This window comes from Montipora foliosa, chromosome 6 (assembly GCF_036669935.1).
Source record: "Montipora foliosa isolate CH-2021 chromosome 6, ASM3666993v2, whole genome shotgun sequence".
In the NCBI taxonomy this organism is placed as follows: Eukaryota; Metazoa; Cnidaria; class Anthozoa; order Scleractinia; family Acroporidae; genus Montipora; species Montipora foliosa.
This window is the reverse complement of record NC_090874.1, coordinates 13,237,062-13,247,905: the sequence shown is the minus strand read 5'-3', so window position 1 is coordinate 13,247,905 and position 10,844 is coordinate 13,237,062. Positions and strand designations below refer to the sequence as shown.

Genomic DNA, 10,844 nt, shown 5'->3' with positions numbered 1-10,844 from the left:
TTGCATTTGGTTCTATTGTTAGTGAGTTTTTGTTTCTAATTCGCGTTCAGAAAACTATTTTAATGAAAATTCTCATGTTATGTGTAATAAAGAGTTTACGACATAGAAAGTGCTTTGTACGGGGTTTTATTCACTCGTTGTTTGTGTCAAAAACCCTCACTCGCTCGTTCCTCGCTCGTTCGGGTTTTTGACACAAACAACTCGTGCATAAAACCCCGTACGCCGCACTTTCTATGAAGTAAACTATTTTTATTATATCTCTCAGATAGTACGCGCGCTGTAATTGGCTAAATTAGCGGGCCGTATTCTACAGTACGGCCCGCTGTACAGCCCGCGAAATTTAAATTTTCGACAAAACATCATCTAGCGAGTTTTTCATGTCATTTCTGTTGCATAAACTTGTACTGAAAACTGTTTGAATCTTGCAAGCAACTATTTCAAACTTAACAGCCAAGAAGATTTAGTTTTTGGGATTTTGGCACGGCATTCTTTGTGGCAGTTGAACCTTCCGCTTCACTTTGACTAGTTTCCTTGCCCGCGCGCTGGTTAACCTCAGAGATATAATAAATATCTTACTAACCTCGTTTTCTCGGTCCGTACTGTAAGTTACGGATCCTCGTTTTTTCCCGTTGATTTATGGCCCAAGCGCGAAGCGAACCTCGAACTCTGTTCGTAAGAGGTATTAGATGCAAACCTTTTGTATTTGTTATCTTGTTACTTAAAGTTAATATCTTCTGTTAACTCTAATTATTTAAGACGTTTTATTTTCTTCTGCTAAATCTGATTATCTTTAAGAAGTTTTCTTTTCTTCGCGTCGCTAACTCCGTAATTTCTTAGAACACTTAACACAATTGTATGTACCGTGTTGATTGTCTTTTTATTAACTTCCTATTAATGAATGCGATGATGACGATATGACCATGGTTGTGGGCCATCGCTGGGCAGCTACATATAATTTCCATTTGGGACAAAGACATCTGCCTAGGGAGAAACGGACGGTAAGGTACAAATCAGCAACTGAGCGGGAAACTGAACGAAACGATAGCACGATGCATACCATATGACACGTGATCGCTGTGTACATGTGTACAATATATATTAGGTCATTAACTTCTATTAACAAATTAATACACTAAATCGTTTTTTTTTTTTTAAGTTAAAAGATGATTAATGACTTGACTTTGACTGAAGTGTCTGTTGGACGTTGTTGATAGAAATAACTTCTTTTTCTTTTGCATTTTAGTCTTAAGTAAAAGCACAATCTGTTAATGATGTCAAGATCACTTAAGGAAAGAAACTGCCGTTGTGTCAACAAGGGTACTTGGTGTATACAGAAAAGAAGCTGTCTCAGCGAGGAACAAAGTCTTTCGAGAGATGAACAAGTCCATAATGGAGAGAAGCATAATGAATGCAAAGAATGTGGCAAGTGTTTCAGCGATGCAGGGAAATTAAAGAAACATTAAAGAACCCATACTGGAGAGAAACCTTATGAATGCAAACAATGTGGTAAGTGTTTTACCGAAGCAGGAAATTTAAGGACACATGAAAGAGTAAATACTGGAGAGAAGCTTTATGAGTGCAAACAATGTGGCAAGTGTTTTAGCAAAGCAGGACATTTAAAGACACATGAAAAAGTCCATACTGAAGAGAAGCCTTATGAATGCAAACAATGTGGCAAGTGTTTTAGCCAAGCAGGAAATTTGAGGAGACACGAAAGAGTCCATACTGGAGAGAAGCCTTACAAATGCGAACAATGTGGCAAGTGCTTTAGCGTTGCAAGTAATTTAAGGACACATGAAAGAGTCCATACTGGAGAGAAACCTTATAAATGCAAACAATGTGGTAACTGTTTTAGCAATGCAGGACATTTAAAGACACATGAAAAAGTCCATACTGAAGAGAAGCCTTATGAATGCAAACAATGTGGCAAGTGTTTTAGCCAAGCAGGAAATTTGAGGAAACACGAAAGAGTCCATACTGGAGAGAAGCCTTACAAATGCAAACAATGTGGCAAATGTTTTAGCCAAGCAGGAAATGTAAAGATACATGAAAGAGTCCATATTGGAGAGAAACCTTACGAATGCAAACAATGTGGCAAGTGTTTTAGCGAAGCAGGAAGCTTAAAGATACATGAAAGAGTCCATACTGGAGAGAAGCCTTATGAATGCAAACAATGTGGCAAGTGTTTTAGCCAAGCAGGAGATTTGAGGAGACACGAAAGAGTCCATACAGGAGAGAAGCCTTACAAATGCAAACAATGTGGCAAATGTTTTAGCGAAGCAGGAAGCTTAAAGATACATGAAAGAGTCCATACTGGAGAGAAACCTTATAAATGCAAACAATGTGGTAACTGTTTTAGCAACGCAGGAAATTTGAAGACACATGAAAGAGTCCATACTGGAGAGAAACCTTATGAATGCAAACAATGTGGCAAGCTCTTTAGCGCTGCAAGTAATTTAAGGTTACATGAAAGAGTCCATACTGGAGAGAAGCATTATGAATGCAAACAATGTGGCAAGTGTTTTAGCCATGCAGGAGATTTGAGGAAACACGAAAGAGTCTGTGCTAGAGAGAAGCGTTACAAACGTAAGCCAAAAGGAAAGTTTTTTCGCAACAAAAAAAGTGTCAGGAAACATGAAAAAGCACTAGGACGTTCTGCAAGTGCAAGTGAACACGAAGTACAGATCCATCGCCCCTGCACTCGACAGGAACTTAGTTCAGACCAGGGTAAAAATTACAGCTGTTGGCTTTGCCAAGAGGAGTTGTGCAGCGAGGAGCTTCTTCTTGCACACTATCAAAATCATATGACGTTTGAGGAGCCATCAACTTAAAGTAGTTGGGTGGCTTTTTAATGAATTTTGTTTAAGAAAGTTTTAGTTCGTCGGCTATAATGGTGTTGCGTTTGTAAATTTAAAAAGCGTTCCATTTCCTCGTTGTTAAGTTTCGTTGGACGTTACTTCGCCGCCATATGCGTTCCGCCTTTTTGATATTTGTTTAAATATCTAAGCACAGTTTTTTTTTGTGGGGGTAGGGGGGGGGGGGGTGGTGTTATTCCAGTTCAAGCTATTGTAAATGCCCGTTTATGTGTTTTCAAAATAGTATTTTAAAGGTTCCCCTAGAAACAACGTTTTTTTGTAACCAACGGGCCTCTTTAACCCCAGGCAGCTTAAGGACGGTGCCTACTGTTGTTGATGCGCATACGTTCTGCGCATCTCAAGATACTTGGATTTCCTATCGGTGATGCTTACTAATACAGGGATAGTTTTCCGCGGTTTAAAACTATCCGGAGAAAGTAGATCTTAGTAAGTACTCTTGGTATCCAAAAAGAAAATTGGGCGTAACCATGCATTTTTGAGAGATAATTAAGGTTCAATTTGAGAAAGAACGCCATACATTGCTTTGTATTTTAAAGATTTTTACAAATATTATTCATGAATTATGTTTGAAAAATGCGTGGTTACCCCCAATTTTCTTTTTTAATTTCAATAACACTTGTTAAGATCTACATTTCCTTCATAATCACACACCAGGGAAAAAATATCTTTAATTAGTAGGCACCGTCCTTAAAATCCGCGGCAGCAATGCTCGGCTACATAGCAGCGTAACGCACAATTTATATGGTTTATGGGAAAACAATTGGCAAGTTCTATCCTAAAGAGAAGATAAGAAATTCTTTTCCAGAAAAGTGCCTATTCACAAACTACCCCCGATCTTTATCTTATAAGTCTAATTGATCCGAAGGAACCGTTATTTGCCAGTGAGCTATATGTTTTGATTTTGACACCGTCGATGGTTCCCGAGAGGAATCAACGGGAAATACTAACGACCTCGGGACCACTAAGCATATCACCTCTCTTAAGTCGTGCCAAACTTAAACCATTTTTCGCAAATGCATCTTAGTTTTCCTGGAGGAAAAACTTGTTTCCTTACTTTGGCAAATTTCCAGGCAGTCACATTCTGTTTCTAAGGTCAAGTGTGCATTGCCACCATATGAACTTTACTTTACGAACCTTTCTTTAGGATTATGAAATCCAAAATAAGTCATATAGACGTAAATGTTAGCATTTAAATCTTGTTGTTGTTGTTGTTCATTAAAAGAAAAGACAAGATTATAAAGCAAAGATTCCTTAGGTACCAAAGGGAGTCATAGACGGGAACGTCATTTGACAACATCTCAAATTCATGTCCGTTTAGTTCACAGCCTTGTTCTACCAATATATCAGTATACTAGTTTGATTTTGGGTTAGTGAATAAAACCGTGTGGTAAAGTGAAATAAATTTTTCACTGGAGTTTCTTCAACAAGCGTGCAGAGTACTAGGCGAGAATGACTGCGGTCCTCACAAACAATCCCGGCAGTTGCATATCGAAAAGACAAGTATCAAAAAGATTTTCTTGTCACAGTCAAAAAAGTCTTTTTATTTGGGTACACAGGGAGGACATAGGCCTTGTTTTTTGCTCTTTCGGGTTTTTTTTTTTATATATTACTGAATCTGAAACAACACCGTACAAGGCAAGCGAAACCAAGGATATTTTTATGACGTAGTCAAAGTAATAGTTGAAGTACCTGATCAGTTACCCATATATCGCCTCCTTTTAGGGTTGACTACTTTCGAGTAGTTATACACTTGTGAATGCCTTAAAATACCTTCACAAGTCGGTGGTGCATGCACTTTAATTACTTCGATAGATGCTCGGGGAATATCCGAGTGCTCCATTGCAAGAGTGAAACCTTCGAACTTCCGATTATTACGTGTAATTCGGATGCTTTACCACTGAGTTGTTGGAGGTTAGTAGGAGCTATGCCATTTATTGACCTTTTCACCCCCGTGGCGACCCCCACTGAGGAGTAAAATCATCTGGGGTCAAATAGAGTTAAATCATCTACAAGTTTTACCCTGCGGTGCAGGGATGGCGCAGTGGTGAGAGCACTCGCCTCCCACTAATGTGGCCTGCGTTCGATTCCTTGACGGGGCGTCAAATGTGGGTGTCTATGAGAGAAAATTGCTTTAAATTGTCAAGATGAGAGTGAGGATCACTTCACCCCTTCTTCTATAACCCGCGCTTCAAATTCATTTTGTTTGTTTCATTCAATATCATCTTAACTTCCAAATTGTGACTTGCAGCCTCGTACCAGTGACATGCTGGTCTCCCGTTGAACACAGAACAGGCTGAGACTACATAGAATCACATGAGACTAGATAGAGTCACATGCCAGAGCCACCCACTAGTACTGATAAGAGTTGAAGTGTTGGCTATTTACAAACTTTTCTTTAAGCAGATTGCATTACCTGTGTGCAACTGTTATCTTAAAGGGAAATTTAACTAAATTAACCACTTTAAAATGAAATTACTACTTCCGTTATAAAGTAAGAAAATTTTAAAAATTTTGAAACTTGAGTTAGACCAATATAGTTGAAGGTAGTTACCAGGTGGAATGCAAAAAGTGCTGGCATCCAATAAGTAAAGCAAATTGTGACTTGCAGACTCGTACCAGTGACATGTTGGTCTCCCTTTGAACACAGAAGAGGCTGAGACTAGATAGAGTCACATGCAAGAGCCACCCACTAGTACTGATTGGAGTTGAAGTGTTGACTATTTACAAACATTTCTTTAAGAAATTGCATTACCTGTCTGCAACTGTTATCTTAAAAGGAAATGATTAACCACTTAAAACTGAAATTACTACTTTCGTTAGAAAGTAAGAAAATTTAAAAGAATGAAACTTGAGTTAAACTAATATAGTTGAAGGTAGTTACCAGGTGGAATGCAAAACGTTCTGGCATCCAAGAAGTAAAGCTTCAAATGTTTCAGTACAAGATTTTACAGAACATATTACCCACTCAAGCGAGCTTATACCGAGATGGCATAAAAAAGAGTGATCGCTCCACCCTTTGCAAAAGTGAGAAGCAAACACTAGACCACCTCTTAGTCTCTCATAGCCTTAGTCTTGATGGTATGAAAAAACACGAGAACAGATCTTGTTAAATTCATGTAAACTCTTATACGGTTGCCACGTTAGGTCGACTGATGGGTAGACACTAAATCACTGTATTCTTGCTTCAAAATGTTATATTTTTTGTGCTGGTGCATGGGCGGGAGGATGAGCTTTGTTTCCGGACTTTCCTTTTGCGGCTGCATGAAAGGCTGATCATTCTAAAAGAGATCGCTACTGGTAAGAATGCTTCTTCGAGAGTGGGCTTTCCAAGGACTTTCTTTCTCTGTTCTCTTTCTCTTTCTCTTCCGGTAGCATTGTAACACGCAATAACACTCAGAGAAGAGATGTAATCTGCAGATTGTAATCTTGCGTCTGTAAACAGCATTTTTTACAATGACTGCAAAATTCTCGTGCGTTCATTGGCTAATTTTTATGGTCAATAAGCGGACAGACACATAAATTTATAATTTATGCGTTTCGAAATGCTTAATTTGTGAAATGTCGATCTGTCACTTTTTAACCAATAGAAAGTCTCCTTTTTTTTCATTAGCCAATAAGGGAGCGAGGAACCTTATGAATTTGGTCGCGTCAGATGGAATAAAATTGAATTTTCTTGCATTTTTGTCTCGCGTTCTTCTCGTGCTTTGACTCTATTTTAACCTCTCTGCCTTTTTGTTATTGTAAAAAACAAATTGATGTCAGTTTTTGATATGTCTGTCCTGTTATTGACAATAAATTTCGTCAAATTTGTTAAATGCGTACTTCGTCTTATTCTTGTCATTGTTGCATATTTGTGTTAATTAAACAGTTTTTCTTTTAAAAATGGGTAACCAGTATGAATATCAAATAGGAGATAACAAGAATTATTTTGCAATAAAATGCAAGGCTAGTTCCCCAGTGCTTGATGGCAAAGTCAATAAAAATGGCCTGAAAGCTTTAACAACTACTTGTGTTTTTGGATTTTATTCCAAGGTAGGTTTCTCATTAGATATTTCATTTTGGCTAACAAACGCAAATACCAAAAGAACTGCGGGAAAGCGACCTCGGTTTGCTCTCATTAAGAATGACCTATGACCATGGACATATTACAACCATGATCGGCATTACAATCTTCACCACTTATAACGACCGTGACTACAACGATTGGCGTGAGCACTGGGAAAAACGTGGCTACCATGACTACTGGGACCACCGTAAACATCTGGAGTACCATGGGCACTATGCATGATGATCATCCATAGCCACAATGACTGCGGACGAGTGACCACCACAACCACAATGATGACCGTAATCTCTCGGTTATTACGATGACCCTTGCCACCAGGACCACTCCTACTATCTTCGGGACCACCTGCTCTTTGATTGGACACCTCATGTTAGCAAAAAAAGTAAATGAGAGATTAGTTAGCAATCTTAATTTAATTTGTTGAGGCAAAGAATCCTGGGAATCAATACCCTCTTTATTTTAGAATATGCCTCGTAATAGTTCTTGGAGAGAATACAATTATTTGTTGTTGAGTAACCAGATTTAATTTTAATACATCTAATTGATAGACAGAGAGAGAGACTTTCATAACATAATCTTAGGTCTTCCGTTTTAATAAACTTCAATAGCAAATGTTATTTAAACTTTTAGCCCACGACTAGAAGCATACAACTTCATTGTATTTGTGCAACGCCGCTTTAACAGACCAAAATGTTTTTAGATTGGTTTTCCCGAAAAGCCAGACCTTTCCAGCTAATCATAAGTCCTGCAGGAGAAATCATTACCCATCGGATTGAGAACTAGTCTAAAGGAAGCTTGATTTGTGAAAATAATAATCTCGGAGAAAACTGTTGAGACAGTAACACAAATTCGCCTTCATTTTTAAACATGCCTACTTACTCTCCCCTTTCCACTCCCCTCCCTCCCTCAGTCAATGTTGCTGAGTATCGTCATATGTTCTACAATATATTTCTGACCAAGATAAATCAATATTGAGGTTGGGGGAAGGGGGGGGGGGGAGGGAAAGGGCAGGTTTTAAGCGGTTCATTTAGATAACTTGCTGGTGCACCAAAAGTGTTCTTTTGTCTCAACAGGTTTTGTCCTAGATTGTAGCATTGGAGTTGTATCTTCCTGTTTATGGGCTTCTGCGTGCACTCGATGGTGTTAAACCTGAAAAACATCCATGCTACTATAGATACAGTACACCAGCAATCAATTTCTTTGAGGATAACTTTTTTTTTCTTTCTCTAAATGATCTTTTCTATAGTAGATACATTGAGGATAGTAGATAGACTGGTAAAAAGGTAAAGGAAAAATGAGATACTCGAATTTATATGGACAATTTGAGCAATTGTCTCTTGTGGACACCTGAAAAGTTGTTGCTTCAACAGGATTGGAATCCATAACCTGTGATTTGATTAAGTGTGAACAAAGACATTAAATTTAAATTGAATGGAGATATGAAATAAACCTGAAAAAGGTAATTCATTTTCATCACCAAAGAATCGTCCATCAAGCACGATAGAATTAATCCAAAGCAGTCTACAACTTTCCTTTACGGTTGGTGTTATTTGCAAGCCGCACATTCCAGATTGCAGGTTGCAGTATGGGAGGTGGCGTGGTCCAGTGATTAGGGCGTTGATTTTAGCATGCGGTTTCCCTGGGGTTCAAATCCTGTTCTAGCCTCTGGTTTGAATTTGTTTCCAGTTGTCCCGGATTCAACTCTACCACGCTTTGTAAATAGCCGTCTGGTTGCCTCCTGCCACTTGGGGGTCTTAATCATGTTTCTTTCTATTATTAAAAGTGGGGTGCCTGTGAACTAACTTGATAGCAAACTGCACTTTCACTATAAATATAACAAATTGATGTCAGTTTTTCATGCGTCTGTCCTGTTATTGATCATGAATTTCGTCATAACATTGTCAAAGTAGCTGTGGATCCACGAGGCGATAGCCGACTTTTTTATACCGTTATGCTCTTCGTTTGCTTACCTTTGTAAGTCCCAAGAGAAACTGAAAACCATCTTGGAGGCCAAGTAAAAAGTATTATGGCATTTTTAAAATGAATTGAAAGTATCTCCTCTCAAGGGTACTTCCAGAAAATTTTCGTAAACCTCCGTCAATAATGTAAATTTTTTTTTTTTTTTTTTTGCAAACATGAAGAAATTCTCCTTTCTCTCAAATCCGCTGGCCAGAATGGACACTCCTTGCTTGCAAGGACGCTTGCATAGAAAACTACGATTTTGAGATGATTGGAGCTGTTGAGAGCGAAAAATCCCATACAGAAGATAGGAATGTTTGTTTGTACATTTCAAGTGAGAGATCAGTCTCTTGGAAGTGGTTCGTTAAAACTTTCTGGGCCTGTCTCCTTTTCGGAAATGATCATGGGGGCCCTTTCCTAAGGCTACCTAGGATATGACCGTCAGCCAGTGAAAGTTTTCAAATGATCACTAAATGACGGGCATGATTTACAAACAGTATTTCAGTCTAAGCTCCCGTTTTAAAACGGTTAGTTTTGTATTCCAAATAGTTTTAGAAGCAAACAGTGAGGAAAAATAGAACATACGTGCGTACACCGGACATATCTCTCGCAACTGTTTATTTCATCCTCTTACATCATCTTACATCACGTGACCATAACCAACCAAAATACGAACAGTTAGCATTCCATTATTGCGACAAGTACTCAAATCAGTCACAAACGTTGAAAATTTTAAAGCCAATTAATAGATTGGAATGAGTGATGATGGCGAGATTTGCATAGTCTTGAAAACGCAGGGGCATCCAACGTCAATTTTCGGAAATATCTGTTCGAAATACGATTTGAGATCTAGAATTTTCGGAACATTTGTTGTAAAATTTCTTGCTTGCCTGTCTGTCCTAGGATTTTCGAACAACGAACAACTAAAACATGGTATAATTGCCCATTTTTAACGGATTTTTACCCTAAAAAGGTCACCTAGAATTTTCGGGGGCCTTTTTTTTGGCTGAAATGTTCGAAAAGGTAAGTTTTGATCCCTAGAATTTTCGGATCACTAGAGTTTCAGCTACAGGGAATCCAAGCAGAAGAAAATTTTTAGGGGATAACAATAAGCCTATATCTACCGTTTAAACACTAAAATACGTTTAACAATGCTATGTTTAAGTGGTTTTGAACTATATTCTCGTTGGGTGCCCCTGAAAAAGACTGAGGATATCGAAGGATATCAAGAGGATATCAAGACCTCAATGACTGATTTTCGCTTTACGGACCTCCCAGCTGGCAAATAACATATACTTTCTTTCAGTCATTAGCAAACTATTTCAAAGTATTGCCTATAAATTGGCAAAATTATATTTAAGAATTATGAGTATTACTATTTATATTCTACAATTATTTTGTAGAACTTTAGGTTGATAACAAGTCTACGGCAGGTATGTTTTGCAGGTTCCAGGTTGCAGGTTGAATACTTGTCGGCAGGTATGTTGTGCAGGTTGCAGGTTGCAGGTTGAAATTTAATTATAACTGGAAAACCGCTGGCATTTAAAAGAAACCTGCAACCTGCAACCTGCACAACATACCTGCCGACAAGTCTACATCAGGACTCGAGTCTTTCCTATTTTTGACAACCAGTTTTATCAGATAAACTCTACCACTTCTACTGCTACTGTTACTGCTACTGCTGAAACCCAGGGATCTTACGAAAACTAAGACCGGTGTCTTAAACAGTGGAAAGTATGGGAAAGAAACCTGGGAAAACTTACTGCTAGTCAGAGATTTCGGCGCTGGATGTTGTCTCCAAACAAAGTTGAATTTACACAGACACGTAGAACACCATAACATGCTTGAATGTTGTGTGACTGCAAAACAAATCCAGTGACATTCGTTGATCCTTACTTCTTGGCACGGAAAGTAAAGATAGGGGCTTTCAAATATGGAGAAAC

At 38.4% G+C, this 10,844-nt stretch overlaps 1 pseudogene; it reads left to right on the top strand.

The window, feature by feature from the left end:
* The first annotated feature begins 1,271 nt into the window (after positions 1–1,271).
* Positions 1,272–10,844, top strand: part of LOC138005045 (zinc finger protein 709-like) — a 12,339-nt pseudogene continuing 2,766 nt past the window's right edge.